The following is a 27,409-nucleotide window of genomic DNA, read 5'->3' as shown; positions in this document are numbered from 1 at the left end:
ATGACCTCAGTGCTCTAGTGGGCTCAAAAAGAGAGATCTGGTCTTTCAAATACAGTTGGCTGTCCTTCACCACAGATTTATTATTCATGAATTCAAGCATCCATGGCCTGAAAATACTAAAAAAAAAAAAAAAAAAAAAAGTATACATTCGAAAAAGCAAACCTTGATTTTTCCATTTGATATATGGGGCACCATTTTGCTATGCCATTATATTTAATGGGACTTGAACATCCATGGATTTTGTTATCCACAGGAGATCCTGGAACCAAACCCCAGCAGATAACAAGGTCCCACTATTATCTGGACCCAAGTCACATGCTCTGACTTGTGGTGGATGTTTCATAAGTAACCCACATTATTCCAAGACATACCCTTTTATCATCTTTGTAAAACAATTCCAACATCAGAATTATCTGAAGTGTTTGTTGTTTGTTTGTTTTTATTTGTTTTCTTCTAACATATGACATTGTAGAAAGGTGGAGTGAGAGAAAAGAAATGTTAGTTATGTGTTGCACAAGTGAAGTAATATACAAGGCCATCGAAAGGGAATCCCCATAAAATCATTAAGTCCAGGGTCTAAAATTACCTAAATGCACCACTGATTGCAGTGGTGTGAAAGCTAAAAGAAAGAATGGCAAATCACTTGAAATCTGAATTTCATAAATCTTTATAGGTTCAGTGAAGAATAGAGTCACAGTGGGAGAAAGACAGTAATAAGTATCCCTTGGAGAACAGGTTAAAAGTACTGACTCTGGTGGGATTAAAAGTACCCTTTCAAATTCAATCTCCACTCTATCCCCCATTTATGAAAGTCTCTTTGGCCTGTTACAGACAGCCAAAATAAAGCTGCTTCGAGTCACTTTGGAGGTATGGTGTTTCAATGATGCATGCGTCCTAAGAGTCCGGAAGCTGCACCAAAGCTGCACTCCAGTCCTTAGGGCTGGAGCGTGGCTTTGGTACGACTTCTGGACTCTTAGGACGCATGCATCATTGAAACACCATACCTCCACTGTGACTCGAAGCAGCTTTATTTTGGCTGTCTGTAACAGGCCGTAGAAAAACTTCTGGGTTGTACCCTCGGCACAAACACACAGACCCAGATGTTTTTTTTTTTAAAAAAAAGCCTTTGGAAAGAAGAATAGGTGAAAGGGGCAATGTTCTCATCCTTCTCGATTTGTCTGCAGCCTTTGACACTGTTGATCACTGTCTCCTAGTTGACATACTTTCTGACCTTGGGTTCTTAGACTCTGTTCTCGACTGGTTTAGATCTTATTTGTCTGGCAGATCTTTTGCAGTGGTCACAGGTGGTCAGACTTCATCTCCTGTTCCCTTATCTGTTGGAGTTCCCCAGGGCTCTGTTCTGGGTCCCCTTCTGTTTTCTCTCTACACACTGTCCTTAGGTAAACTCATTAGCTCTTTTGGTTTTTCCTACCATCTGTATGCTGATGACACCCAGTTGTATCTTTCCACCCCTGATCTTTCTCCAAGGCTTGAACAGCAAGTTTCGTCTTGTCTCGCAGTGGATGCGCCATCGGCGTTTGAAGCTCAACATGTCCAAGACGGAGCTTCTTGTCTTTCCTCCTAAGTCCACCCTTCAACACTCCTTTTCTGTCTCTGTGGACAACATTTCTATTCAACCAGTCCAGCAAGCCCGCAGTCTTGGTTTCATCTTTGATTCTTCTCTGTCGTGTATCCCTCAGATCCAGACCACAGCCAAGGCTTGTAGATTCTTTTTGTACAATATTGCCAAAATCCGACCATATCTCTCCGCCTCTACTGCCAAGATCCTGGTCCATGCCCTACTGGTCTCATGACTTGATTACTGTAACGTCCTCCTGGCTAGGCTTCCTCTTTCTCACCTCCGTCCTCTAATTTCTGTCCAGCATTCAGCTGCACGCATTATCACATCCACCCACCACTCTGACCATATCTCTCCTGTGTTGGCATCCCTTCACTGGCTCCCCCTTCCTTTCCGCATCAGTATAAGCTCCTGCTGTCAACGTTTAAAGCCCTCCATGGGCTGGCCCCTCCTTACTTATCAGACCTTCTTTCTCCTCACCTTCCCACTAGGGCCCTCCATTCTGGTAGTCAAGGTCTGCTGTCCCAGCCCAGGATTTCCTCTGCCCCATCTTGGATTCGCCCCTTTTCACTCACTGCCCCTCACTCCTGGAACCTTCTTACCCCACAAACATGAGCCATCACTTCTTTAACCAGCTTCAAAAACGAGTTGAAGACCATCCTGTTCAGAGAAGCGTTCCCAGGCATTGAATAACTGTCACTTGCTATTTGATGTTTCTTTGTTGTCTGTTTTATTGAATCATTTCCTGTATTGCTATGTATTTTATATGTATTATCCTACTAGAAAGGCCCCTTCCCCTCCACTACTCCCTTCTCCTTTTGTGTCGTGTCTTTTTAGATTGTAAGCCTGAGGGCAGGGAACCATCCAATTAAATAGATTGTATATACAGCGCTGTGTAAATTTACAGCGCTTTATAAATAATAATAATAATAATAATAACGAGGAGCAGTAAAATTATATGAAATTCAGAAGTAGTCCCAAGTCCAGGACTGTATAGCTCTAAAGTTGGAAGACTTGGGACAATTACATTTGGCCCTACTTATCCACAGATTTTTTTTCCCATGGATTCAAGCATCCATGGCTTGAAAACATTCCAAAAAAGTATAATTCCAAAATTATACTTTTTTGATTTTGCCATTTGACATAAGGGACACCATTTTGCTATGCTATTATATTTAATGGGGCTTGAGCACCCAATGATTTTGTTATCCATGGGGGGCTCCTGTAATCAAATCCCAGTGGATAACAAGGTCCCACTGTACTAAGGAAGATCAAAGAAGAATGTGTAAATGCAAGCTTTCTGCCAAACATAAAGAAAACAAAAATAAATACTATGCAAAATCCACATAAATTCAACCTACACAATGAGGAAATACAAATTGTTAAAGATTCTCATACTTTGGATCAAACATTGGTCAGAATGGAGACTGCACTCAAGAAATAAGGAGAAGAGTAGGAATTGAAAGGGCAGCAATGATCATGGATTTGCTTTTACTTATCCAATATTAAAAGGCTATAAATTTTAGAAGAAAGAGAGACTTCAATAGTGGAAGAATGACATTAAGCAAACCACAAGGTGAATCTTACTACAACACGGGTGATAGGATGGTGGTCACAAATGGCTGCATGAAAAACAGTAAAGGATCCCTGCTTATTTAATAGTGGTAAAAAGAAAGAATTTCAGCATTTGGACCTTGTCATACAAACAACATGTCAGAAATTCATTCTCCACACAGCTGTTACAGATTCAGGAGCACTGCCCTCTTTCTCAGGTGGACACCCTAGTTGTCCATGTAGGAAAACAGGTTTGCTTAGAAGGTATAGAAGAGGAGAACTCTTCTGATGCTGATTTCCCCTCTATTATGGATCTGCCTCCTGAGGCAGGTAGGTGCTTTATTGTGCTGGCCCTGCACTTTGGCCTCCCTAAACTGTGCACCTGACATGGGCATGTTAAGTAGTCAGGCACATACTTCTGATTACTTTATTCCACAATAATACTCCATGATATAATATTTACTTATTTTGCACATACCTTTTATTCAACCAACAGAGTTTTAAAAAAACAATTTATAAAAATACTATGAATTAAGAAAATAGCTTTTGTTATGGGCTGCTGTTGTAGTAAGGGTCGTATAGCAATGAGCAGGTGAGCAAACTGGGGGAAAAAAGTCAAAATAAGAATCTCTTTTCAAAATATGTATGCTGCTGCCTTGGGGTCTTCTTTTGCCTTAGGGTGAACATTTAATCAAAATAAATCCTTATCACTATTAACCCTGAAAGTAGGAGGAAAAACAGAGGATGACGTGCAGTTCCATGTCTAGCATTTATTCCAGAAATTAAAATAGACATAAGTTGATGGTTATGAAAACACTGTTACCATGCATTTCCCACTTTGGCTTCCCATGTGTTAGAACTGCATAATTGTTCATAAGCTGCACAAAACAAATGCCTTTTATTGTGATGTTTTTCCAGGTACCTAAAGTCGACTTAAATGTCTCTTAGTCAATTGAGGGAACAAAGAAATACATTTATGGATCAGAATTCACTTTTCTTTCTGCCTTCTCTTCTCCCCCACATTGAAATCTTTTATTTTATTGGTCTAGTGAGTCTTGAAAGGTAAGGGATTGACAGGACTAGAGAGTAAAAACATTTCACCCAGTCAGGTCAGCTATGTACATCTCTTTTAAAACTCAGGCTGTGATAGTAAGACTATTCAACCTCTGCATGTTATTTAAAATTAAAATTGTCCTTGAAAAAATACAGATGACTTTTCAGTGTATTTTAAGATAGTAGAGGAAAATAATAATGTATGAAACCCAAAGCTGTAACACCATATTCATTGTGTGTGTGTGTGTGTGATACAGAGAGACAGAGATAGGAAGGACATTAGGACTGTCATGATGGTTAAACATTTGATATTTCATTATTGTTAGTTTTTGTTTGAAACCTATCATTTTATATTGCTTTCATAAATAACATAAAAGGAGAATTTTGTTTCATTAGTATGATGAGAGAAAGCAGCTCTTAGATGGATAAGAAGGTATGGCCAGATAATACTTAATGTCACCAGAAGTTCCCCAGTGTGAGAGTTGGACATCCTTAACTCGAAGGAAATGAATGGGCCTACAGTTGTCTAGAGAAACATTTTTTTTCTAGGAATCTCTAGGTCCTGCATTGCAACTCTGTGTTCAACTTCTGGTACAGTTTTGCTGGAAGACCTAGGATCTTATCACACGAGGCACTTAACGCTACCCAAACATTGCCCAAACATTGCAAAAGCGCTGGAGGTGGGATCATCTGTAGTGCTTCTAAAACGTAATTGAGGCTTCCCGCTTTCCTTCCGTTTTTGAAGCGTTCATGGAGAATCCAGGAGAAGCCATTTTTTGAATAATGGGATATCCTGTTATTAAAAATATGGCTTCTCCTGGCTTCCCTGTGAACGTTTTGACAATGGAAGGAAAGTGGGAAGCCTCAATTACTTTTTAGAAGCACGATGGATGATCCCACCTCTGGCACTTCTGCAATGGTAAGTGCCTCGTGTGATAAGGTCCCTAGAAATTCTGATAGAGAACATATTGCTCGCAAGTCCATGAATAATCAAATCCCAAAAGGTCAAAGCCACAAATGTGGAGGGCTAACTGTAGATGTAAAAGGGAGTGACAAGGGCAAAAAATTGGAGAATTACTGCCTTACATAATAATAATGTTCACCCATGACTTTGGGACTCTGTATAGTTAAAATGCAGAAAATGTTTCCAAAAGCTGTGATGATAGCCATCAATTTAGTTTTTGAAAGGAATTAAGATTCATAGAGTCTATCAACAGTTTCTGGTCATGAAGACTATATATTATTTTCAGTATCAAAAGTAGTATGCCTCTCTGTATGTTGCTGAGAAACATCAGTGAGCAGGTAGTGTTTCACTCATGGCCTATTTTTGTGATTCCCATAAGCATTTGGTTGGCCACTGTGGAGAAACAGGATACTGAATGAGACAGCCTCTGACCTCATTCACTAGAGCTCTTAAGTTCCCATGGCTGCAGAATATGGAATTTTACAAAAAGTAATTTTAAGGTTTAATCTTGTAATTAACATTTTATCTTCATAGCTGAACTGTAGTGTTTCTGTAAGTGTAAAAATGAGCCATATTCCAACATAGTGTTAAGCATAAGGACACTCAATAATGAGTTGGATTGCCTGCAACCCAAGAAGCCTGGTTAAATAACTTGGGTTGGCTTTTATAGAGAGAAGTGCCAAAGGAGGAACTACTCCTGTATTGTCTATATGTGTACATGAACAGCTAATGAAAGGGAAAAGCAACTTTGGTTCCACTTCTCCAGTGCAATACCCTCTCCATGCCTGGTGCTGCTTTTTCCTGCTTATCCACATCCACATAAGATGAATTTGCAATCCTATTTCTTGGAAGTGTTACCAAATGTCAACAAATGGCAGTAAAAATAACTGGAAACTTTGCATGAGAAGTGCAAGTAAGAGTAAAGCAATAGCATTTTGATGCCTTACTACTGTTGCTCTTGGGTAAGGATAATTTATTGGTGCTACCATTTTAAACCAACACAAGGCATACAGCACTTGGCTTGGAAAATAGGGCTATTATTTGTGCCACTTGTGTGCCAATACCAGTATATAGGGAAAGCAGAAGAATAGCACTCAAAACATTCATTTTGTAGTATTACAAGACAAAGGCAATAGTGATATGTTTTAATAATGGGTTTTGCTTAACGGGTTCTTCTAACGAAAATGTGATTTTTGTATTGGAATAGAAAAAGTACGTAATTATCTAAAAAAGAAGGAAGGACTTCTGTTTTTTTACATATCTTGCCTATCAGAAAAGTGGCTAAGCAGGTACAATGTAACCTTCTGAAGATGTATCAGACAGTGTTAACATCATGGGCTGTTAACAAGAAAATATGCAAATACAGTTGGTCTTGAATACGAGACTGAATTTTGGATGGAACCTTCACAGACTATCTGTCTATCTATCTGTTTATCTGTCTTTGGGAAACCCCTTTGACAGGGACGTAGCCAAGGGGGGGTTCTTGGGGTCCGGACCCCCCCTTCTGTTAGATAAAATGGTGTGTGCTGCCGCGCCGCTGCACCCAAGCCCCATTATAATGGTGGCACTTAGTCTGGACCTCCCCAAAATCCTGGCTACGTCCCTGCTTTTGAATTGGGGTGAAGGGAGATGAATGCATTAATGTAGAAACTAAGTACACCAAGGTGCTCCAACAGACTTGAAACAAAACATCCTTTGAATTTGAATTAAAAGTAATCTTCAGTAGTCTATCACTGACACCCACTTTTCAGGATTATTTTGCTTATAAAGGCAGCTACGCATCTGGCCCCTAATAAAAGGTAGCATGGGTTTTGTTCTCAACATATTATGCTTGCAGTTCTGCAATAATTATTATGATTTTATTTTATTTATTCTTTGCTCCTACTTCAGATGCTTAAGGACCTTGCTTACATAAACAGTTACCGAATAAATAAGGCTGAACACACTACTGACAGCATCTCTTGGAATGATGATAATTATAGATTACTGCACAACAGGGAAACATATGATAGGCCTAAAATGATATGATCAGATAAACCTGTTTAAAACAGTAATTCACATTAAGACTTTTAATAATTTGTTATTTTCAACATTGCTATTTCTGAACTATGAATTTCAAAATTTGTTGCCTTTCTTTCTGTGTGTGTATGTTTCTTTTCCTGCTGTACACAGTATTTGTGGGCTATGGCAACCAATCCCCTTGGGCTTTCTTTTGCCTTAATTTGCATAAACACAGGCATCATATGAATATTCAGTGAGTGGCTTTGCATTAAGTAAGTGCCCTTAATCAGCTTTTCAGTTCAGTTTTATTGGTTGCACCACAGTCAGTTATTTCATCCAGAAAATCTGAGGGTCCTACAAAGCTAAGCAGGTAAGAATTGTAATTCTTTTTATGCATTTAATGAAAGAGTATTATCATTTGATTATATAGGTTTGGGGGAATGCTTAAAGATTGGTGGCTGTGCGTTTGGTTTTGTTTTTCATATGCATGGTTTTGAGTTTCTTTTCCTCCCCTTCTTCTTCCCATTATTAACCCATGGTGGTCAGGTGGGCATACGCTTCTGAAATTTGCATAAACATCAACTCTCAATGAATAATTCATCAGGGTTATTTTAAACACTAGCTAGGCTTCTACTTTGGATGGCTCTATAACATCGCAGTTTGATTGGCTGTATGGTGTTTTCATCACCAGAAGAATTCCTATAACATAAAAGCCACTTTAAAAAAAAAAGAGAGAGAAGCTGGGTTGAATGTAGTGTATTAGGATGGGTGTGCTCATTGAAATATATTCTCAGTTCTTCTCTCCCAAAGCAAATTGTACAGTGGCTTCTGTCCAGCTCTTAGTATATCTCAGTTTGTGAGGTGGCTGATTTTGTTTTTTTGGGGGTGTGCAAAAGAATGAAAAATGCCAATTTGGAAGTGGTTTCCAGTTGCACTTTGTCTTGTTTCGTTGATTGCAATGGCTGTTGCCATCGTATTTGCATTTACCTTGCATAAACATGAGCTACATATAAATGAGACAGCACTGAATTTCTACTGCCAAACATTGTGCTCTTATATTCTGTACTGCATAGTGCTGCTTTAAAACTGGAGTTTCCAGGGTGTACCAATATGATGGTGGCAGAGTAATTACTCCCAGAATCGGTTTTTTGAATGGCATTGACAGGCAGAAATTGATAATTGTAATGCTTTGAGAAAGGAATGGGTTAATGAAATGAGAATGCACTGAAGATTTAGAAGACAACACCTTTGTGGGGAATCCATAACACATCTTCTTTTTCATTTCTAGTAAAATGAGATCAAGAGTACAGTTTTATTTATGTGTCTATGTGTGCATGCATATGTATCAGTGTATGTGTAAGTCCAAATTAAATCAGTTCCAGAGCTAAGCTACGTAGTTCCAGGTTGTTTGCATACACGGCTCTGCTCTAGAAATAGCACAAAAACAAGGTTACTGTTGATAAAAATTGCTATATAAAGTAGGGCATAATAATAAACAGCAGCAACTGTTTGGGTTATCATGGATCAACTGGGGTAAAAGCATGATGTTGATAGCTGGTTTTATCCAAAGGTAGACTTGATATTTATGTGATTACTTAGCAATACTCTGTGCAAAGGAATTCTACATGTTAACATGGCCTGATGTACCAGAGTAATGTTATGTAGAAGATGCATATATGCACTGATGTAGCACAGTCTTTTATTTGGGAATCTATAACGTTGTCACACTTCATCTGAATACAAAAAGAGCTTTTGAGATCTCTTAACAAACAACCATATGCATGTATCTAAGAAAAAACAATTACTAAGAGACAAAAGCAATTTGATGGTTGTTTCAAAATAATAATAATAATAATAATAATAATAATAATAATAATTTCATTTAGCCAGGGTAACATTTGTTAATTACTCTTTTGTTATAGTAAAATCAAAAATATTTTCAATTAAAGCTGATTGGAGTCCTTCCATAACATGGATATGTGTGTGGTGTGTGTGTGTGTGTGATTTAATTACCTGTTTGCCAGGTCATTCTTATCCTTCCAGTTCATGCTGCTTCTCAGAGCATGAAACATTAACATGTTACAAAATGTAGAAATTGATTAACATTCAAAATGTTTATAGAAGAACATTGAAAATACCTTCTATGGTCAAAGAGAATGCTAAAATATTTCGCTGAATGCAGAAAAAAATAAAAGTATTTTTAAATATAAATTCCTTTTGCCAAGTCCATAAAATTAGTAGGACTTAATAAGCCACTGTGCATTTAATCCATGGCCATTAGCCGTTTACTGCTGTAATAAATACCAAGACATTTTAAAAGCATTAAAAAGAAACTGTGGCAATGGTCATTTACACAGACAGAAAGACAGGCACACACACACACTTGTTTGGACTATAAATTAAATAAACTACAAAAAAAAAAAAAAAAAAACCCAACCCACTCCCACAATAATAAAACATTGTATGAAAGATGTAATTTTTGATTAAATATCTGATTACTAGACAAATCTTATTAAATAAAGAAAGAGAAAGTCAATAATTTTATGATTACCATTCTCTCAGTTTCTGTCATTCCATCCCAATGGAGCTTGTGATATTAATCAAAATAAGACTGGTAAAATACATCCAGAGGAAATAAAATTAAAAGTACAACATTTTTATATTTTTCTAAGACTTCCCGTGGTTTCTAATCAAGCAGAATTGTTCTAAATCTCTGTGGTATCTGACTATATAACTGACCCAACCAGAAAATTCGTTGCACCAGCAAATAATTGTGAAGGTTATTGGGTGCATTTATCATAAAACATGATATTGCTACAAGTTGTATTACAGGTAAGGAAACAGGTGTAAAAATAGGATTGGGATGTGCAGGTAACACTTCAATAATGTTTTCGGTTTACTGGAAACAAAAGAGAACATTTTGTCTTGTTTAAATGTACACATAGGCGATACAATACACATCCTCAAAACTACTTGAAATCACAAGATCATGACCATTAATGCATCAGGTTTCAAATATTATCTATAACAAGTTATAAAAATGATACAATTGGTTTTTTTCCTTGTGAAATGCCAGCTTCAGTCACAAGTAAAGATAAGGTGTGTGCTAGGTTTTTAAACTGCAGGAGGATACAATAATTAACAACCACCACCTGTACTGACAACCAATTAAATTTCACTGATCAACAGCATAGCTTGTTTTAACTCCTCCTTAACACTGATATTGGGCTTCAGTTGAGCAGTAAACACTGCGTCTTTGATATTGCATCTTTCGAAGCTATGATCGACCATTAGTATAGAGCGCTTTATTCAGATAACTTTACTAGCAGCTTTCTCTGGTGTAGAGAGACCATGGTCTGGTGTGAATTTCACTGTGATATGTAAAGGAACAAGTCTATAAGAATTATTTGGTTCTCTTAGGGAAACAAATGAATGACTGTAGCAAGGTCTTTTGAAGTTGATTATAAATAGCCAATTTTATGACCATCCGTATTAAGCCATAATGCTCATTCAGTTGACCACAGTAAAGTCCTGCATCATATTTATTTATTTAGAATATTTGTACCCCACTCTTCAGCCAAAAGGCTATCAGATGACCTAACAGCCTCTGAAGAAAACCATATTTTGGGCCAAAAGTGTGTTAGGCTATTTTTCAGAATATATATATTTTTAATGTCCTAAAAAGCTGTCTTTGTTTTACACTGTATGCAGCTACTTGCCATATGATGTGTTCCTTTCCATTTCAAAGTTGTTTCCTAAAGCACAACTATAACTTAAATCATGGGAATGCTCTTGCATTTTATGACAGTCACAGAGACTACGTACCAAACTGATCCTCAGTTCTGAGCCTATGCCATAGCTTTGGGCTTGTGCGTGTGTGTAAATGTATCCATGTATAATTTTTGGAACATTCCAGTGACTTGCATCACAAACATATTTACAAAGGAATTAAGTCTGCAGGAAGTCAGTGGTAAACTCTTTATGGGTAGAAGGTGTTCATTCACCAACATCACCAGTTAGAGGCAGGAATGAATTTGCCTGACAATCTGGAGAGATGTTGCCAGTCAAAGTAAATACTACTGGCTGAATGGACCAATTTTCTGACTCAGTATAAGGCTGCTTTTTATGTTTTTATGTCATGGAACATAGGGGTGCTTGTTTTGATTAAACATGTGTAGGATTGCACAGTTAAATCCTAAACTAGCATGCAGTGTACAATTCATGCCCTGTAAGGACTAGATGTGATAATTAAGATTGTCATGTTGATCATATGATCTGTTCCATTTCACCCAATCTCTCTTCAGTAGCAGTATCTGCCAAAGGCCCATTTTTTTACCTTTGCAGTCTCTTTCCAGAGCTTGGAAAAGTTTGTTTCTTGGACATACTGGCTGGAGATATGTTGGCAGTGAGAGTCTAGGACGTATAGTAAAACAACCCCACACAACCTAAATTTTCTGACATTTTCAAAAATATGTACCTTTGCATTATAATGAATAAATTGGCTAACATGTTATAAACTGCTTAGAGAGAGAGCAATATAGAAATGTAAAACACTAAAGTACTAAAATTTGTAGGGGTAGCTAATTTTTCAGTTGTTTGCCTAAAACCATAAATCTCCTTCAGGCTAAATATTAAAAGACATAGTCATGATAGTCTGGAAAATAAGCATGTAAAGGGATCTTGCAGCACCTTTGAGACTAACTGAAAGGTAGAAGTTGGTAGCATGAGGTTTTGTAGTTTTGAGCCTATTTCCTCTGATGCATCTGAGGAAGTTGGCTCAAGTCTACAAAAACTCATGCTACCAATTTCTATTTATTTATATTTTTAAGTCTCAAACGTGCTGCAAGATCCCTTTGCAGGCTAAATATTAGGCTTTCTCGTGGTGTTTTCTTTTTAATAAATTTAAATCTATCAAACATCTCATCCATAAGGTTTGAAATGGATGATGACGTTTTAAAGGAAATATATACATAAATGTACCAAGTGGAGTCTTTGGAGGTGGAGTAGGACTAGAAGAAGGTGAGGTGGAGATGCTAAAGTTTTTCCTTCTCTCATTTCTTTTCTCCCCAGGTATGCATCTCTGGAAATCACTTCTGTAAAGATTTATCTCAGAAGGACCAAGCAGATGCCACAGCCAGAGGTCTGTTTAGCTTGTGACTAAGAAGGCCTTAGATAGATGGAAGAGGAGAACTAAGATATTTCTGGCCAGTTTTAGAAATCACTAAGGGAGAAGGGTTTAGTGGAGGAGGATTTATCCTAAGCATATACTGGGGCTTAATTTAGCTTTTCAAAAATAGTAACAGATTTTAGTTTGAAACTTTGGAAAGTCAGTGTACTTCTTTGTGTTACTACTTTGCCATTTAAAATTAATGGTTTTGGCTACTCATATTTTAGACTTGAGGGGGAAAAATAGTGTTCCTCCATCATAATACAGTTATAGTATGGAGGGGGGTGAATTGAAGATAAAAATATAATTTGTTGTTGTAGTTGTTCACCTTCAAGTTATTTATGACTTGTGGCAACACTAAGGTGACCCTATCACTGGGTGTTCTTGGCAGAATTTGTTCAGAGTTGTCCTTGCCTGAAGCTGGGAGAGTGTGACTTGCCCAAGGTCACCCAGTGGGTTTCCATGGCCAAGTGGGGATTTAAAACATAGTCCTCCAGTGTCCCAGTCCAACAGTCAAGCCACTACACCATGCTGGCTCTGAAAAATATAATTAGCATTAGCGCTAGGCATTAATAAATCTTTTCCTTCTTTTTTATTTTTAGTAGAGAGAAAAAAATAGGTGACTAAAAGCCAACCATCACCTTTTATGTCTGTTACTGAAGCAGCATGTTCTTAAAATAAAACAACTCTAAACCAATCATATACTTAGCACTGTGTCTATCACACTGAGCTTTTTCAGATGAGATGAGGAGGAGGAGGATTCACTAAAAACACTTTATGCTAACTATTCTTAGTGCAACTTTTAAAATTAGTACAAATAAAAATACTGGTTTGGTTATGAATTTAGTCAGTGTACATCTATTGAAATGACTAGCAACCTAGATTTTACAGGTTCTTCCATAATTTTACATTTCAGACTTTCTTTAAACTAGCATGTTGCAATGTGTGAGATACCCATGACTGGGTGCTAGTCAAGCTGATCATTGTGTAACCCTATGCCATTCATGAGAATACGAGAAAAAACTATTCCATAATTCTCATGTCATTTCTTCTCAGTCCAATGATTAGCATGACCTCTCACAGTTATAACTAACTGGTTAAAAAAAAAACAAATCTCATAAGTTCATGCCCATTATGAACAATCACTTGATGTGGTGGTTTAAACAGGCTTCTACTTGATTTGAACTAATAATAATAATAATAATAATAATAATAATAATAATAATTTGATTCATGTTCAGTTCTAGGATGAGCCAGAAGTTCAGTTTATCAATTAAAAATGCAACAAAATGTAGGTAATATAATATTCATACATATAGACACACCTTTTGAAATGAGATAAAAAATAAGATGGTGCGCAGTTATTTATTTCTGGGTTTTTATTACTAGTCTTAGGGATGCTAGGCTCCGCATTCTTGCATTCTCTCAAGCTAGATGGCCTACAATTCCACCTCTAAATTCTTATGGCTTTAAGCATTGGTTCAACAAATCTCATTATCTCTTTCAACCTCTCACTTTCATCACCAGTATTTTCTAAGACATGCTTGTAGAGCTACCATTGATTTTCTCTCAGGAGAACAAGGCCTTATGTTTTCATAGCACTTCTAATGACCCAAAGCAACTTAACTCACCGATACAAACAAGCCATCATGGACCTTGAAGTACAATACTGCCATGCAGTATTTAAAATTTGGATGAATTTTATTCTTTTGTTCCCTACTTAGAAAAAATGATTACTGACACATAGCAAGCATTTTGAAACCATTAACACACCATTTTATTCTACCATAATGCATTTGTAGTCATTTAATTTTCTGCAAAAAAAAATCTCTATTTTGTTCTGACAGCATCAAAAATCTGAGTACTTTTGAAGACATTTTCCTGCAAACTGCTGATAATCAGGATTGGAACTGAAAACGCTGACAGATTATTAACAATAGAAAAATAGCTATAATGGGGTGGAGGCATTTTACCATAATGAATGAATTGTTAGCGTATCTAGAGTTTCATAGATGATCAGACTCATATAATTTCAGTTTCTCTAAATACCAACAATTCAAATTATTATTAGAGCTTTTCTTCTCACAAAGAGAGCAGATCTTATTAAACATGTTTCAACTCAGTACAGTATTGGCACAATTCTGTAAGAACAAAAGATATGCAGAACTGTTCCATCTAGCAGATTGTTTTATATACTGGATAGTGGTTGCTTTCTGCCAAAGGAAAAATAAGAATGTTTTTAAAAATTTGAACTATATTCCATTTATTTCCCATTTAAGTATATTTCAAAGGCTATACATGATATCTTGGAAAGATTCTGTTTTTGCAACTGTAATTTTCCATGAGATATTTAAAACTATTTAATTTTTCAAAAACCATGTTGAAATACAGCCTTTTTAATGATAACTCAGAAAACATTCTCAGTTTTGTAGTTCATTTTCTGGTCTTGTTTTCATAAATGTCTTCATAAGAACCTTGAGTCCTATTTTACAAATGGCAACTTGAGGCTGGAACATAAAGGCCATGCTTGAACCCTGGATTACCAGGTTCTAGTCCTCTAGCCTGCCCCAAGAAATGTCTGATTCTGTGGCATTCTTTAAGGGTAGAATAGTATTCTTGTGAGCATGAGTCAGTTTGAATTATGGGAAATTGCAAGGTCCCATAACTGTTTTTTATAAGCTGTGTTGCTTTGGTCATATCATTCCAATTCTTACTTGTGTTACAGTAAATATAACTTTGGTGCTCATGGTATCTCACAGTTCCACAATGATATCTTGCACATGGTGTGAGACACACACACAGTGTACTGTGATTTCAGTGTACTGTGATTTCAGAGGAATCTGACAAAAGAGCTTGAGATGAAAACAAAGCTGTCAGGGATGTAGCCGGGGGGGGGGGTTTCTTGGGGTCCGGACCCCCCCTTCCATTAGAAAAATGAATGGGGCGTGTTGCTGCACCGCCGCACCCAAGCCCCAATATAATGGTGGCACTTAGTCTGGACCCCCCCTTCCTAAAATCCTGGCTACATCCCTGAAGCTGTGATGAATAGTAGACAAGGGATTCCTTGTCTACTACTGAAAACAGTGGGACAGCATATAGTCTAAGAATGACTTCTGTTTATAATTTTGTCCTTCCGTGGGAAACTTGGGATAGCTGCATACTGGGGGAAAAGTAAACTCTGGAAAACAAACAAAAAATGAAAGTGGCCTATTATTTCTTTCTTTCATAAGATTTTGGGGGGGATCTGTTGTTGGCTCTGTAGAGCATTATAGTATATGCACCAACGAATAAACATAGTACTAAACCAGATCCTTTGAACTGCTAATTCCTTAAAGTAATAACTCCTAAATAGTAAGATATACTTTCAGCCATCAGCCATAGGCTTCAAGAATGCTGATTGTAGATAGCTAGGCAATGAAGTACAACATTTAAAGTTGATTTCTGGATGGGACAATAGTTGGCAATTGTGGAAGGGGCCAATTTTTACCCCCTGAGGCAGTCTATCTTAGCACATTTAGAGGCAAAAATTGTCTAAAAATGCAAACCTGAAGTGACTGTAAATTTACTTCGAGTTTGCACTTTGGGTTTTCCTGACAGTTTGGGGCATTTTAATCACATTTTGGTGGTTTAGGCTGTGTTTTGATACATAGCGTATTCTGAGTGGTGTTTTGGGAGGATTTATGAATGATTCTGCAACAATTTAAATTTGGGGCAGTGGTGGTCTGGGAATCATGGGGGCTTCTGGGAAGACTTCAGGGACCACAAAAAGCATCTGAGGCAGCAGGTGCTCTATGAAACCAGTTATCCTCTATCCCTGGGATAGGGGTGTGTGTATCATATTGATGGCTGTTTCAACTTAAAATCAATGAAATTCTAGATATTAATTTGAAAATTAAATCAGAAATATTGTTATTTAGTCTTTTGGTCAATATATCAGGGAAGAAATATGGCAAGGTGATTTTCTACGTGTTAACTGCCGCAAGATTACTGTATGCCCAATACTGGAAACTAGATAAGAGTTCACATATAGATGAATGGTTAGTTACGATATATGACATGAAGGAAATGAATTTATAATCTAAGAAACTAAGGGGCTAAACAGACCAGTGATAAATGCCAGCATTGGGGCAGAGTGGGAGCATGGCAACAGCATACCACACACCCCATCTCCTCCTCAATGCCAACATCATGCTACTCGTCCAAGCAAATGGCGGGAGGCATCACACCATTTCTTCGGCACAGCGTTTAAATGCGCTGTGCCGAAGAATCAGTGAAAAGCTACTGCTGCTGCAGCAAGCATGACTTTTTGCCAGTGCTAAAAGGAGTGGCATTTTGCAGTTCTTTTTAGCGCCAGCAAAGCGCTGGATCAGGGCTGCGATTGCTGTCACCTTGATCCAGCGAGGAAAGGGGCGGCAGGACACTGCTCCAAAGGGGTGGTCTGTTTGCCCCTAAGTTTTAGTTCAAACCAGGAGTTGACAAAGGATTGGGAAAAGGTCCTTGCATATTTGACTAAAAATGGGATAATAAAGCAACAATGGGGACTGAATTGGGTCAGATGTAAGACAATGACTGTAAAGATTTAGACCATTGATTTTGAGATTATTGCTATAAGTTAGTTTCCTTTCTCTCTTGTGTTGTTGATTGCCGTCTGCTCTCCTTAAACATATTTGAGAAAGAAGAGAAGAGTATATCGTAGTTATAAACAATATTAGAGGAATGTAAAGAAAGGTAAAGTAAACATAAATAGACAGTATAAAGAAGATAGATTTAGTAGTACCTATGTCTGTTAGATGGAATGTTAAGGATAATAGACTGCAAGTGTATGTATGTGAGATAGAAAGAATTTAAAATGTACTGAGAATTTGTTTTTTTAATTTATTTTTTAATGTGCAAGCTAAAATAAACAAATTTTGGGGGAAATGGCTGTTTCCTATACTTATACCCCATAAATGTGAAAGACAAAATGGATGCTGTAAGTGGATGCAACACATACCCTCCTCGACTCACTCTCTCTCGCTCTCTTACACACACTCACACAAACACACATACATGTCCCTTCCCTCTCCTCAAGGAATATGATTTCAAATGAGAAAAAGGCTAAAATCCTAAAGAATAGAGAAAGTCAAGCAGTAGTACCTTAATGTGTGTGTGTGGCATATAATAGGATATGTTAGAGCTTTTCATAAATGTCATTATTTTTGAGATTTGTGCATAAAATTACCCTGCAATGCTTTCCAAATGTACCCTGATGTGTCTTTACATGATTACAGATGTATATGACATGATGGGGCATGAAATGAATAAATATGGAGTCATTTAATTCGCATAATTAGCTATTCTCTTTGCAGCTGTTTAGATCTGTCTAATTTGTCGGTAGTGGTTTTTCCAGGCCCTTCCCCCAACTCAGCAAATTAGGGGAAATGCCAATAAACAAGATCCTCTCTTTCTCTCAATCTCTCTGTGTGTGTGTGTATGTTTAGTGTGTGCTTGTGTACCCATGTGCATTATATGCACTTGAGCCACTTTCTAAAGGACTGTGAAGAGGTCTTTCTCTTTGGCATAGAAAATAGCTAGAAAAATAAGAATACTAGATTGTGATTCATCTGGTTTCGACCAGATGCTTCCATTTTGCTGTGCATTCCACATCCAAACTTCTAGGGTTTTCTTTAAATTCAGGACTTGGAAAGTTAATTTATTTAAAAAGCAATTAGTTACAATTATGCTTCCAAGGCCACTGCTATAGTCATAGTTCTAAAAGGAACTTTACTTTCAAATTTGTTGAAAGTAATTAGGTAAGTTTTAAAGAGTCTAGTGCTACAAACAGGTTTCCCGCAACACATAATGCACGGTCCTTCTGTCTGTAACTTTGTTTTTTCAGTGAGCGAAAGGGCATTGTGCAGCAACAAGAAGTAAAGCACGAGCCAACACTTGAACCATATGATATTCCTTTCCCACTGAGGTCACATCTCCGTAACTATAAGAAATACTGTATTTTCTGGCGTATAAGACTACTTTTTAACCCAGGAAAATCTTCTCAACAGTTGGGGGTCGTCTTATACGCCGGGTGTCATCTTATAGGGCAGGTGCTGAAACATCTGAGCTGGACTGGAGAATCTGCAATCGCTGCATATGTAACTGAAGGGCGGAGCAGGCTGCAGGCGTCCGGGACGCCCGGGGTATGGAAAAAAGAACCGTGTTTGCAATACCACTCTGATAGTCTTGGAGACAGGGAGGGCTGGGCAGGCAGGGAGAGCTGACCAATCCAAGCAGGCTTTGTATACAACAAGTTTTCCTGCTGAGTACCTGCATGTCATTTGAATTAAAATTACCATATTGAAATCAAATCTGATTTTTTAAAAAAAATTATTTGGTTTGCATTGGAAGAGGGGTAGTCTTATACAGTGAGTATATCCCAAACTCTATATTTTAACTGGAAAGGTTGAGGGTCGTCTTATACACCCAGTCGTCTTATACTCCGGAAAATACGGTACCTAAAATATAACTGTCATTCTGCAAAAGGAGTGAAATTATAACTCATTAAGTTACTAAAGACTCTAATGTTGTTGTGTTTTTTGTTATTGGATAAAGGAATTAATTACAAGTAATGTTATTTATAAAGAGTTACTTCCCAGATTTGACAATTAAACATAACAGGGCAAATTAGTCATGATTAAATTAAGTCCTGATGATATCTGTGGGCCTACTCTAGGCGTAAGTAGGCTTGGATCTAGCATGTTGTATTTTAAAGCCTTTTTGAAGATTGAACAATTGTTAAAGATATTGGTAGGCAAACCATTTGAAGTATAGAGAACAATGAAAATATATAGTGACTCATAGGCCTATAGCCAATTTCCCAATTAGTAATCCCCTTCTGTGACTGCTTTCTTGGAAACCAGGAGTGGACTAGTGCAATACTCCAATATTATTGGAGTGCAATTACCATTATCCCTCATTATTAACTAGGCTGGCTGTGGCTGATGAGAGTTGCAGTTCTCAGGTCATCTGAAGGTCCTTACCTGTCAGCAATATCTTGTGCCAACACAGTACAATGGTGGTATGTAGGGACCATACTCCCATATTATTCTATTTTGGCTTTTTGTATGTCTGTAATTGATGAGTTTACCTATTTTCCTTCAAAAAAACATGGTTTCTACTTTCAAACAGCATACCTATTCCACATTAACAAACATTCATTTGTATAGCACCAGTTATGTCTGTGTTTCTAAACTGAGGCTTTTCTCTTGGATACAATCCACACACACACACACACACACACACACACACACATTGTATATGCAGATGCATTTCATTGTCCAGAATATAACAAAGGCAGTTTAAGTTATGTAAGCTCACCCAGGAGACTTCTGAAATCTGTGCTGCTCCAAATCCTAATCTTTCTTGGTCAGTTACTCCTCTTTTGAATGTTTCAGTGCCCTGTTGGTTCTATATAGCTCTTTCCCATCTTGTCCCTTATTTATCATTTCCTTTTTTTTTTTTTTTTTTTTTTGCACAGGTAAGATATCTTAAAGGAACTTTTTGAATTGTGAACATATTCTTCTTTTATGGATTGTTTCTTTGGTTAGAGATCTTCGCCTTATGATATTATGTCATAAATTTGTGAGTCTTCTTGTTTGTGGACCATGTCAGTATCGGCTATTTGTAAAGACAAGGAATCCTACAACAATGCACCACACTATCTGCTGTGGGTTTGTAGACCTTGCATAGTTCATACATAAAATCATCATAAGAAATTGACTGGGACGTAGATAAGTTAACACATATATCAGTTTTCTCTTTTTCATATGGCTAGAGACACGTCCATGGCAATGAGGTTTTTAAATCTCATTCAAGGAAGTCGGGAATCTCTCTTCAGGCAGAAGCAAATTCAACAAAGTAGGAAGTAGTAACAAATAATAGTAGTACAGGACCAGAAGTGTTTTGGCTTATTTTTGTTTTGGATTTGGTAATACCCGTATTTGCTTATATGTACATAATGAGATATCTTGCAGATGTGACCCAAGTCTAAACACAAAATTCATTTATGTTTCACATAAATCTTATAAACATAGTCTGAAGGTAATTTATACACAATATTTTAATAATTTTGTGTGTGAAACAAAAGTCTGTAAATTGATCCATCAGAAAGCAAAGGTGTCACTATCTCAGTTGTCCATGAAAAATGTTTTGGTTTTTGGAATATTTTGGATTTCAAATTTCTGACTCAGCCTGTAGTAGGAAGTATTAGAAAAAAACGAGAAAGACTCATGAATTAAAATTCTCTGTTTTAATGTTTGAGAGCTTGTATAAGTGTCTTACACTGTTTTTAAGAATCCACAACTATTAAAAGCTTGATCCAGAGGGAAGCAGATTCTCTACCTGTTCTTTGCAGAATCTGAACTTAACGGGAAGACTGAGATTGTAAAATACTTTCATCATATGGAAAATATTAGTCAAATGTAGTGAGACTGTCATATATATATATATATATATATATATATATATATCCTGTAAACAGTATCATAGATCATTTCCCCCTCTAATTGTGTAGCAAAATGCCTGCAAAAGTTTTTTGAGTATTTCTATTTGTGTAGGTAAAACAGAAGCTGTAGAAATAAAAATGTGAATAAAATAATAATTGTAAGTTATTAGTAGAACCTACAGTGAACACTTGTTTCAGAAAAGTTACGTTTTTTTCTGGGGTTTCCTGTTATGTTTTGGCTGTCCTTGAGAATGTGAGCAAAAATTATTTTAGAATTGCTGTTAACTGTTGTAAAGGTGCTATAAACTGATGAACTCATTGATAAACCCAGTAATCATGCTATTCACACTTTCGATGTATTAGTTTTAAGATTTCTATATTGTTATCTCTGGGAATTTGCATTCCCAAAATTGTTTTACTTTCTGGAAAAGTTTTAGTAGCTTTTGGTTGAAAGCGACTGTATTGGATTTACTAGGCATAGAAGATCGTTTGAGTTCTCAAACATTCCCATATGCTCTTGGAAGTAATATCCTCCTACAGGACTTAATTGCAACACTGTATGTTGATAAACTCTAAAACACATATCCATACACTCCTATTGAAATGGCTTGGCAGTCTTGAACAATGTCAGGTTTGAAATAGGATGCCATACCTTTCTTGTGAATTATCTGAATATCATCAGAAATGTAGACATTCAGAGGGAGAGGAGCACATCAGAAAACTGACAGCTATGTGGATGAGTTGAAAGCTGAAGTAGGAGATATTAAAAAACACCAGAAAAGGAGACTGAAGCACAGAAATGCAAAGAACTCGGCGATTAAGGTTGTTGTCAAGAGTGTGACAGTAGGTGAGAGTGGTGAACTAGAGTTTGTTTCCCCCACAGATACAGATGCTATCATGCTGGAAGGATAAACACTCATCTCTGGTTATTGTCTCATCCGTTTGACTTATCTTACTTACCTTGGCTCTTGAAGTCAATGAAGTTGGGTGTTAAAAAAAGAATAAAAGGAAACTAATTTTGACGGAACATTGGAAAGCCATGCTGTAGTCTATAAATGATTGCCATATATTTTTTTTGTTGCTGAGTGATAATTTTTTCCCTTGGTCAGGTTGATCTTTGCAAGAATATGTTCTCTTCTTTAAGAAGAATTTGAAACAAAGGAGGATGTTTGATGCCCTTTTCAAAATCCAAACAAAGAACTCTCCTCTAAACTGCTCTAGTTCTTGCCTCAAAAAGGATGTATAAACTGCAAGGAAAAATCTGTTTAAGTAATGGTTCAGCCTGGGATGCTAATTACTCCCTGTCTCTTAAGTGTAGAATCCTGCCTCTGGCAGCGGCCAAGTTACACTGGTTGCCTCTAGGCATGCACAGCGACACCTTTCATAATCCATCTTGCCAATTGAGCAATGACAAGGGATACCATTCTATCTAGCCCCTGCAGGTAATCAGCTTCTGCCTAATGCATTTGGTCTAAACTCCCTTGTATCATTCTCTTCACCCACATAAGAGCAAATGTTAAGCTTATAAAATTATATCCACTTCTTTGAAAGGCCTGTCAAATTATTTCTCCAGTGACCTCTTGCAAGCCCGACTGTAACAAATTGCAAATCCCACAGACTTTACTACGTTGGGCAGGGTAGATTTTCTTTTCTCCCTCCCCCCCAAATTACCCCTTTTTTTCTCACTGTTTCCTTTTTAATCAGAGGTGGGGGGCGAGAGAGAAGGGGAGGTTTCAATCTAGGCCCTATATTTCTTGTTCTGGCTTTTACCCATGCCAGCGATGCCTTCTCTTCCTAGTCAATAAGCCATCTTTCATTACAAGTATAATCAGAGCCATAATTAATCTTTTAATTTTTTTTCTTCATGAGCCCCTGCTATTGTGCTCAGGGTCAATCTTCTTTAGACCAAATCTTGTGAGGCATATGTTAAAATACCTCCCACCTTAGGATAAGTTCAGTTACAGAGAGCAGTATACAGTCTCTTTGCCAATGGATCATTTTAATACACCAAGGGTTTTGCCTTTCATTTCTTCTCTTTTACAAAGCTTTTCCTTTACAAAAGAGAGAGCTCTATAATTTAAAATCAATTCTGTACAAGGTATACATGGCATTCATTTTTTCCTTATGTGAAATACCTTTATTGACATCGTTATCCTATACTGACAGCCAATAAAACTTAAATTCTAATAAAACCTTGAGCCCATGAATCCTTAATTTTCATGTTTCTGAAAACCCCGTCTTTAAGGTTTTACTCAAACAGTTGTGTGTGGGTTCCCCCCCCCCTTCAAATGGCATCTTCATGATTATGGAAAAAGGTATTATTGTGGCCTTTGTCTGCTAATATAATCTTAGATTAAGACTATTTAGTGGCAGTGAAGACATTGGACCTTATCACACAGAGGCACTTACATGGGTAAAATATTGCTGAACTGTTGCAGAAATGTGAAGGTGGAATTGTCCATTGTGCTTCTAAAACGTAATAGAGACTTCCCGCATTCCTTTCATCAACGAAGTGGTCACAGAGAAGCCATAAGGGATGCACTTGGTCCAGTGTTTAGAAATGATCTATCCATCTTGTCAAACATATTATTTTGCAAAAACTCTTCCTAGCAGGTAGGGGCAAAGACACAAAATTTAGTGGGAAAATGACACTATTTTACATTTAAATTAAGAGCCTACAAAATTTCTGTTAATTATTTTTTACACGGAGAAGGGAATGCTTATTTTCAGTACCCTAATTCTAACCTTCTATTTAAATTTATGCTATATAAATTTATGTCTTGTTATATTATTGCACATAAAACTCTACCCAAGTGCAGGTTTAAAAACAAAATTCCAACCATGATTTCACACTTCACCTCCCTTGTAGCTGGTTAGAAAAGAAAGAAAGGAAATATTTTCTAAGGCCCATTTGTCATACACCCACCCAGTGAAAGTACTCCTCCTTAATAATTATTTATTATTATGTGTGTGTGATTTCTTAACTGGATCAATAGTTAAAGTAGTTAATACTGTAAAGAAATACTATGTCCGTGGTAATGAACCTATGGCACATGTGCCCTCTGTGGCATGCAAAGCCATTTCTGAGGGCACACAGAGAGACAGGAGAGTGGGGGGGGGGAGAGGAGGAACAGACATGTGCCTGTTCCTCTTTCCCACCACCACCACCTTCCCGGGTCTTTAGCTGTCTCCAAGTAAGTCCCACCCCTGGAAGTGTTCCCCACATGGCACCTGGTAAGACCCGGTGCAGAAACGCCTTTGAGTTTGGGCACTCAGTCTCTAAAAGGTTCTCCATTGCTGTCCTAGGCCCACAAAAATAACTAAATGTAATTATAATCAAAGTTCTATGCCATAGGAAATTCAGAGTTGTTGTTTTTAAAACAACATCCATGGTGAACATATAAATTTTCCAAAATTTGGAAATAATAGTTAATTAATTTATAATATTATTAATTTGTTATCCACCTATGTGGCTAATGAAAGTCAAATAAAGTCATAAGACAGGCCTACTGTTGAACATTAAGTAAACAAAAATAATGACCATGGAGGGTTTACATAAATTCAATCTAGATGAGGAAGAAATTAAAATTATCAAATATTTTCCACACCTTGGATCAATAATTGATCAGAAGGGACACTGCAGAAAAGAAATTAAAAGAAGGCTAGGACTAGGAACTCAACTGTCATCTCGGCGTCAGAGGGAGCCATCAGGCAGACCAGCAACATCAGGGACTGCCTTGAAGGAAGAGGCCCCTCCCTCCTCAACTGTCATCTCGGCCTCAGAGGGAGTCATCACGCAGACCAGCAACATCAGGGACTGCCTTGAAGGAAGAGGCCCCTCCCTCCTCAACTGTCATCTCGGCCTCAGAGGGAGCCATCAGGCAGACCAGCAACATCAGGGACTGCCTGAAGGAAGAGGCCCCTCCCTCCTCAACTGTCATCTCGGCCTCAGAGGGAGCCATCAGGCAGACCAGCAACATCAGGGACTGCCTGAAGGAAGAGGCCCCTCCCTCCTCAACTGTCATCTCGGCCTCAGAGGGAGCCATCAGGCAGACCAGCAACATCAGGGACTGCCTGAAGGAAGAGGCCCCTCCCTCCTCAACTGTCATCTCGGCCTCAGAGGGAGTCATCAGGCAGACCAGCAACATCAGGGACTGCCTTGAAGGAAGAGGCCCCTCCCTCCTCAACTGTCATCTCGGCCTCAGAGGGAGCCATCAGGCAGACCAGCAACATCAGGGACTGCCTGAAGGAAGAGGCCCCTCCCTCCTCAACTGTCATCTCGGCCTCAGAGGGAGCCATCAGGCAGACCAGCAACATCAGGGACTGCCTTGAAGGGAGAGGCCCCTCCCTCCTCAACTGTCATCTCGGCCTCAGAGGGAGCCATCAGGCAGACCAGCAACATCAGGGACTGCCTGAAGGAAGAGGCCCCTCCCTCCTCAACTGTCATCTCGGCCTCAGAGGGAGCGATCAGGCAGACCCAGCAACATCAGGGACGGCCTGAAGGAAGAGGCCCCTCCCTCCTCAACTGTCATCTCGGCCTCAGAGGGAGTCATCAGGCAGACCCAGCAACATCTTGGACTGCCTGAAGGAAGAGGCCCCTCCCTCCTCAACTGTCATCTCGGCCTCAGAGGGAGTCATCAGGCAGACCAGCAACATCAGGGACTGCCTGAAGGAAGAGGCCCCTCCCTCCTCAACTGTCATCTCGGCCTCAGAGGGAGCGATCAGGCAGACCCAGCAACATCAGGGACGGCCTGAAGGAAGAGGCCCCTCCCTCCTCAACTGTCATCTCGGCCTCAGAGGGAGTCATCAGGCAGACCCAGCAACATCAGGGACGGCCTGAAGGAAGAGGCCCCTCCCTCCTCAACTGTCATCTCGGCCTCAGAGGGAGCCATCAGGCAGACCAGCAACATCTTGGACTGCCTGAAGGATGAGACTTCTCCCTCCTTTAACTGTATTTTGTATTGTATTACGATTTTACTGTACACCGCTATGATCATCGCGGAATAGCGGTCTATAAATAAAACATATTATTATTATTATTATTAGGAAGAGCAGCTATGAACGAATGAGACAAGATTCTAAAGTGCAAAGATATAAAACTGAATACTAAAGTGAGGATAATCGAAGCCATTGTATTTCCCATCCCGATGTCTGGATGTAAGAGCTGGATAGTGAAGAAAGCTGATGGAAAGAAAATTAATTCACTTGAGATGTGGTGCTGGAGAAAAGTGCAGAGTTTACTGTGGGCAGCCAAAAAGATAAACGTGGATTTTAGAACAGATCAGGTCTGAACTCTCCCTGGAAGCCAAGGTGACTAAGCTGAGGCAGTCATATTTTGGCCACACGATAAGGAATGATTCACTAGAAAAACAATAGTGCTAGGAAGGGTAGAGGGAAGAGAGAAATATTGCATGCCAGATGGAAAGACACAATCAAGGAGGCCATGGCTCCAAGCCTGCAGGACCTAATCAGAATGATTGAAGAGAGGGGGGCTTGGAGGTGTCTCATTTATGAGGTTTCCATGAGTCGAGATTAACTCGAGGGTGGTTAACAACAGTGTAGCTTGCATAAATGTCTTAATTTATAATAAAGTTAATCCTACACTTTAACACACTCCCCCTCTCTCTCTGCCAAATTGGTAAAATAGGTATTTGCCCTGGGCCTGACTTAGAGACACAGTCAGAAGACTCAGACTCTGAAGAAATGGAGAAGACTGAGGCAGGGACAGATCTGGGGCTGCCTGGTCAGCAGTCTCAGAGGAGGCTCAGGAATCTATTGCTCAGGACAGCAGAGGGAATAACAGACTCTAGGCTGCAGGTGCCAGGACCTGTGGAGAGAAGACAGGTCAAGTAGTCTGTGAGGTGGTCTTCCAGGTTAGAAGCTAAGAGGAGAGCTAATAGGTTTCAGCTGAGAAAAGCTGAGGCCTTTTAAAAGACCTCCAGCTGCAGACATTCTTTCCAATCAACAACTAGTCTTGTTCCTGTATTCCTTGCTCTTGGATTCAAGTTATCTGACCTCTGGTCTTGCCTTGTGACTATGTTCTTGCCTCTGCCCTTTGCTGTGACTGACTGACTGGTAGTGTGTGACCCTTGGACTGGACTCTGGACTACTCCTTTGCATATTCCCCTGCTGTGCTGTCCTCAGTAGAGGTAAGCAGGACAATAGGAAGGCCTCAGGAGAAGAGGAGCTGTGCATCACATGGTTCTGTGCTGCCTGATTTGTTCTAAAGAAGGAATGCTTTCAATTTCTAATATTATTATTAATGAATAAATTTTCAAACATGGTGGTCCAAGCTCTGCTATCTGTAACTGTGAAGAACATTTTAATACAGTATTCTCTGATTCATTCTACTGAAATGTCAGATATTAATTTTATATTACATAAGAAGTGATTCCTGAATTTATGAATTCTGGTACTTTTAAGCTACCTTCGAAGCCCCATTTCTACCTCCTCTAACTGCTCCTCTGTCTCTTACTACTATAAAATGCTCCTGTCTCTTCCCCATTAATTCTTCTATTGGCCATTTGTCTTTGTTGACATCCTTTTCTACCATCCTGTGAATGCCATCTTCTGCTCATCTCTCTCAGTCTCTCTTCTTCTCCCTCCCTTGCT

General features: G+C 38.5%; 1 long non-coding RNA gene across 1 annotated transcript in view; it reads left to right on the top strand.

Moving 5' to 3' along the window:
• Positions 1–7,433: 7,433 nt before the first annotated feature.
• Positions 7,434–27,409, top strand: part of LOC149323861 (uncharacterized) — a 143,888-nt gene continuing 123,912 nt past the window's right edge. Inside the window, exons 1-2 of the long non-coding RNA XR_016280255.1 lie at positions 7,434–7,521; positions 12,222–12,291. This is a non-coding gene — a long non-coding RNA (uncharacterized LOC149323861). The remainder of the gene's footprint in view (positions 7,522–12,221; positions 12,292–27,409) is intronic.

Source organism: Sceloporus occidentalis, unplaced genomic scaffold (assembly GCF_023333645.1).
Source record: "Sceloporus occidentalis isolate IW3139 unplaced genomic scaffold, rSceOcc1.0.p SCAF_1, whole genome shotgun sequence".
In the NCBI taxonomy this organism is placed as follows: domain Eukaryota; kingdom Metazoa; phylum Chordata; class Lepidosauria; order Squamata; family Phrynosomatidae; genus Sceloporus; species Sceloporus occidentalis.
Note: the sequence above shows the minus strand (reverse complement) of the source record. Positions and strands in the feature narration are given on the sequence as shown.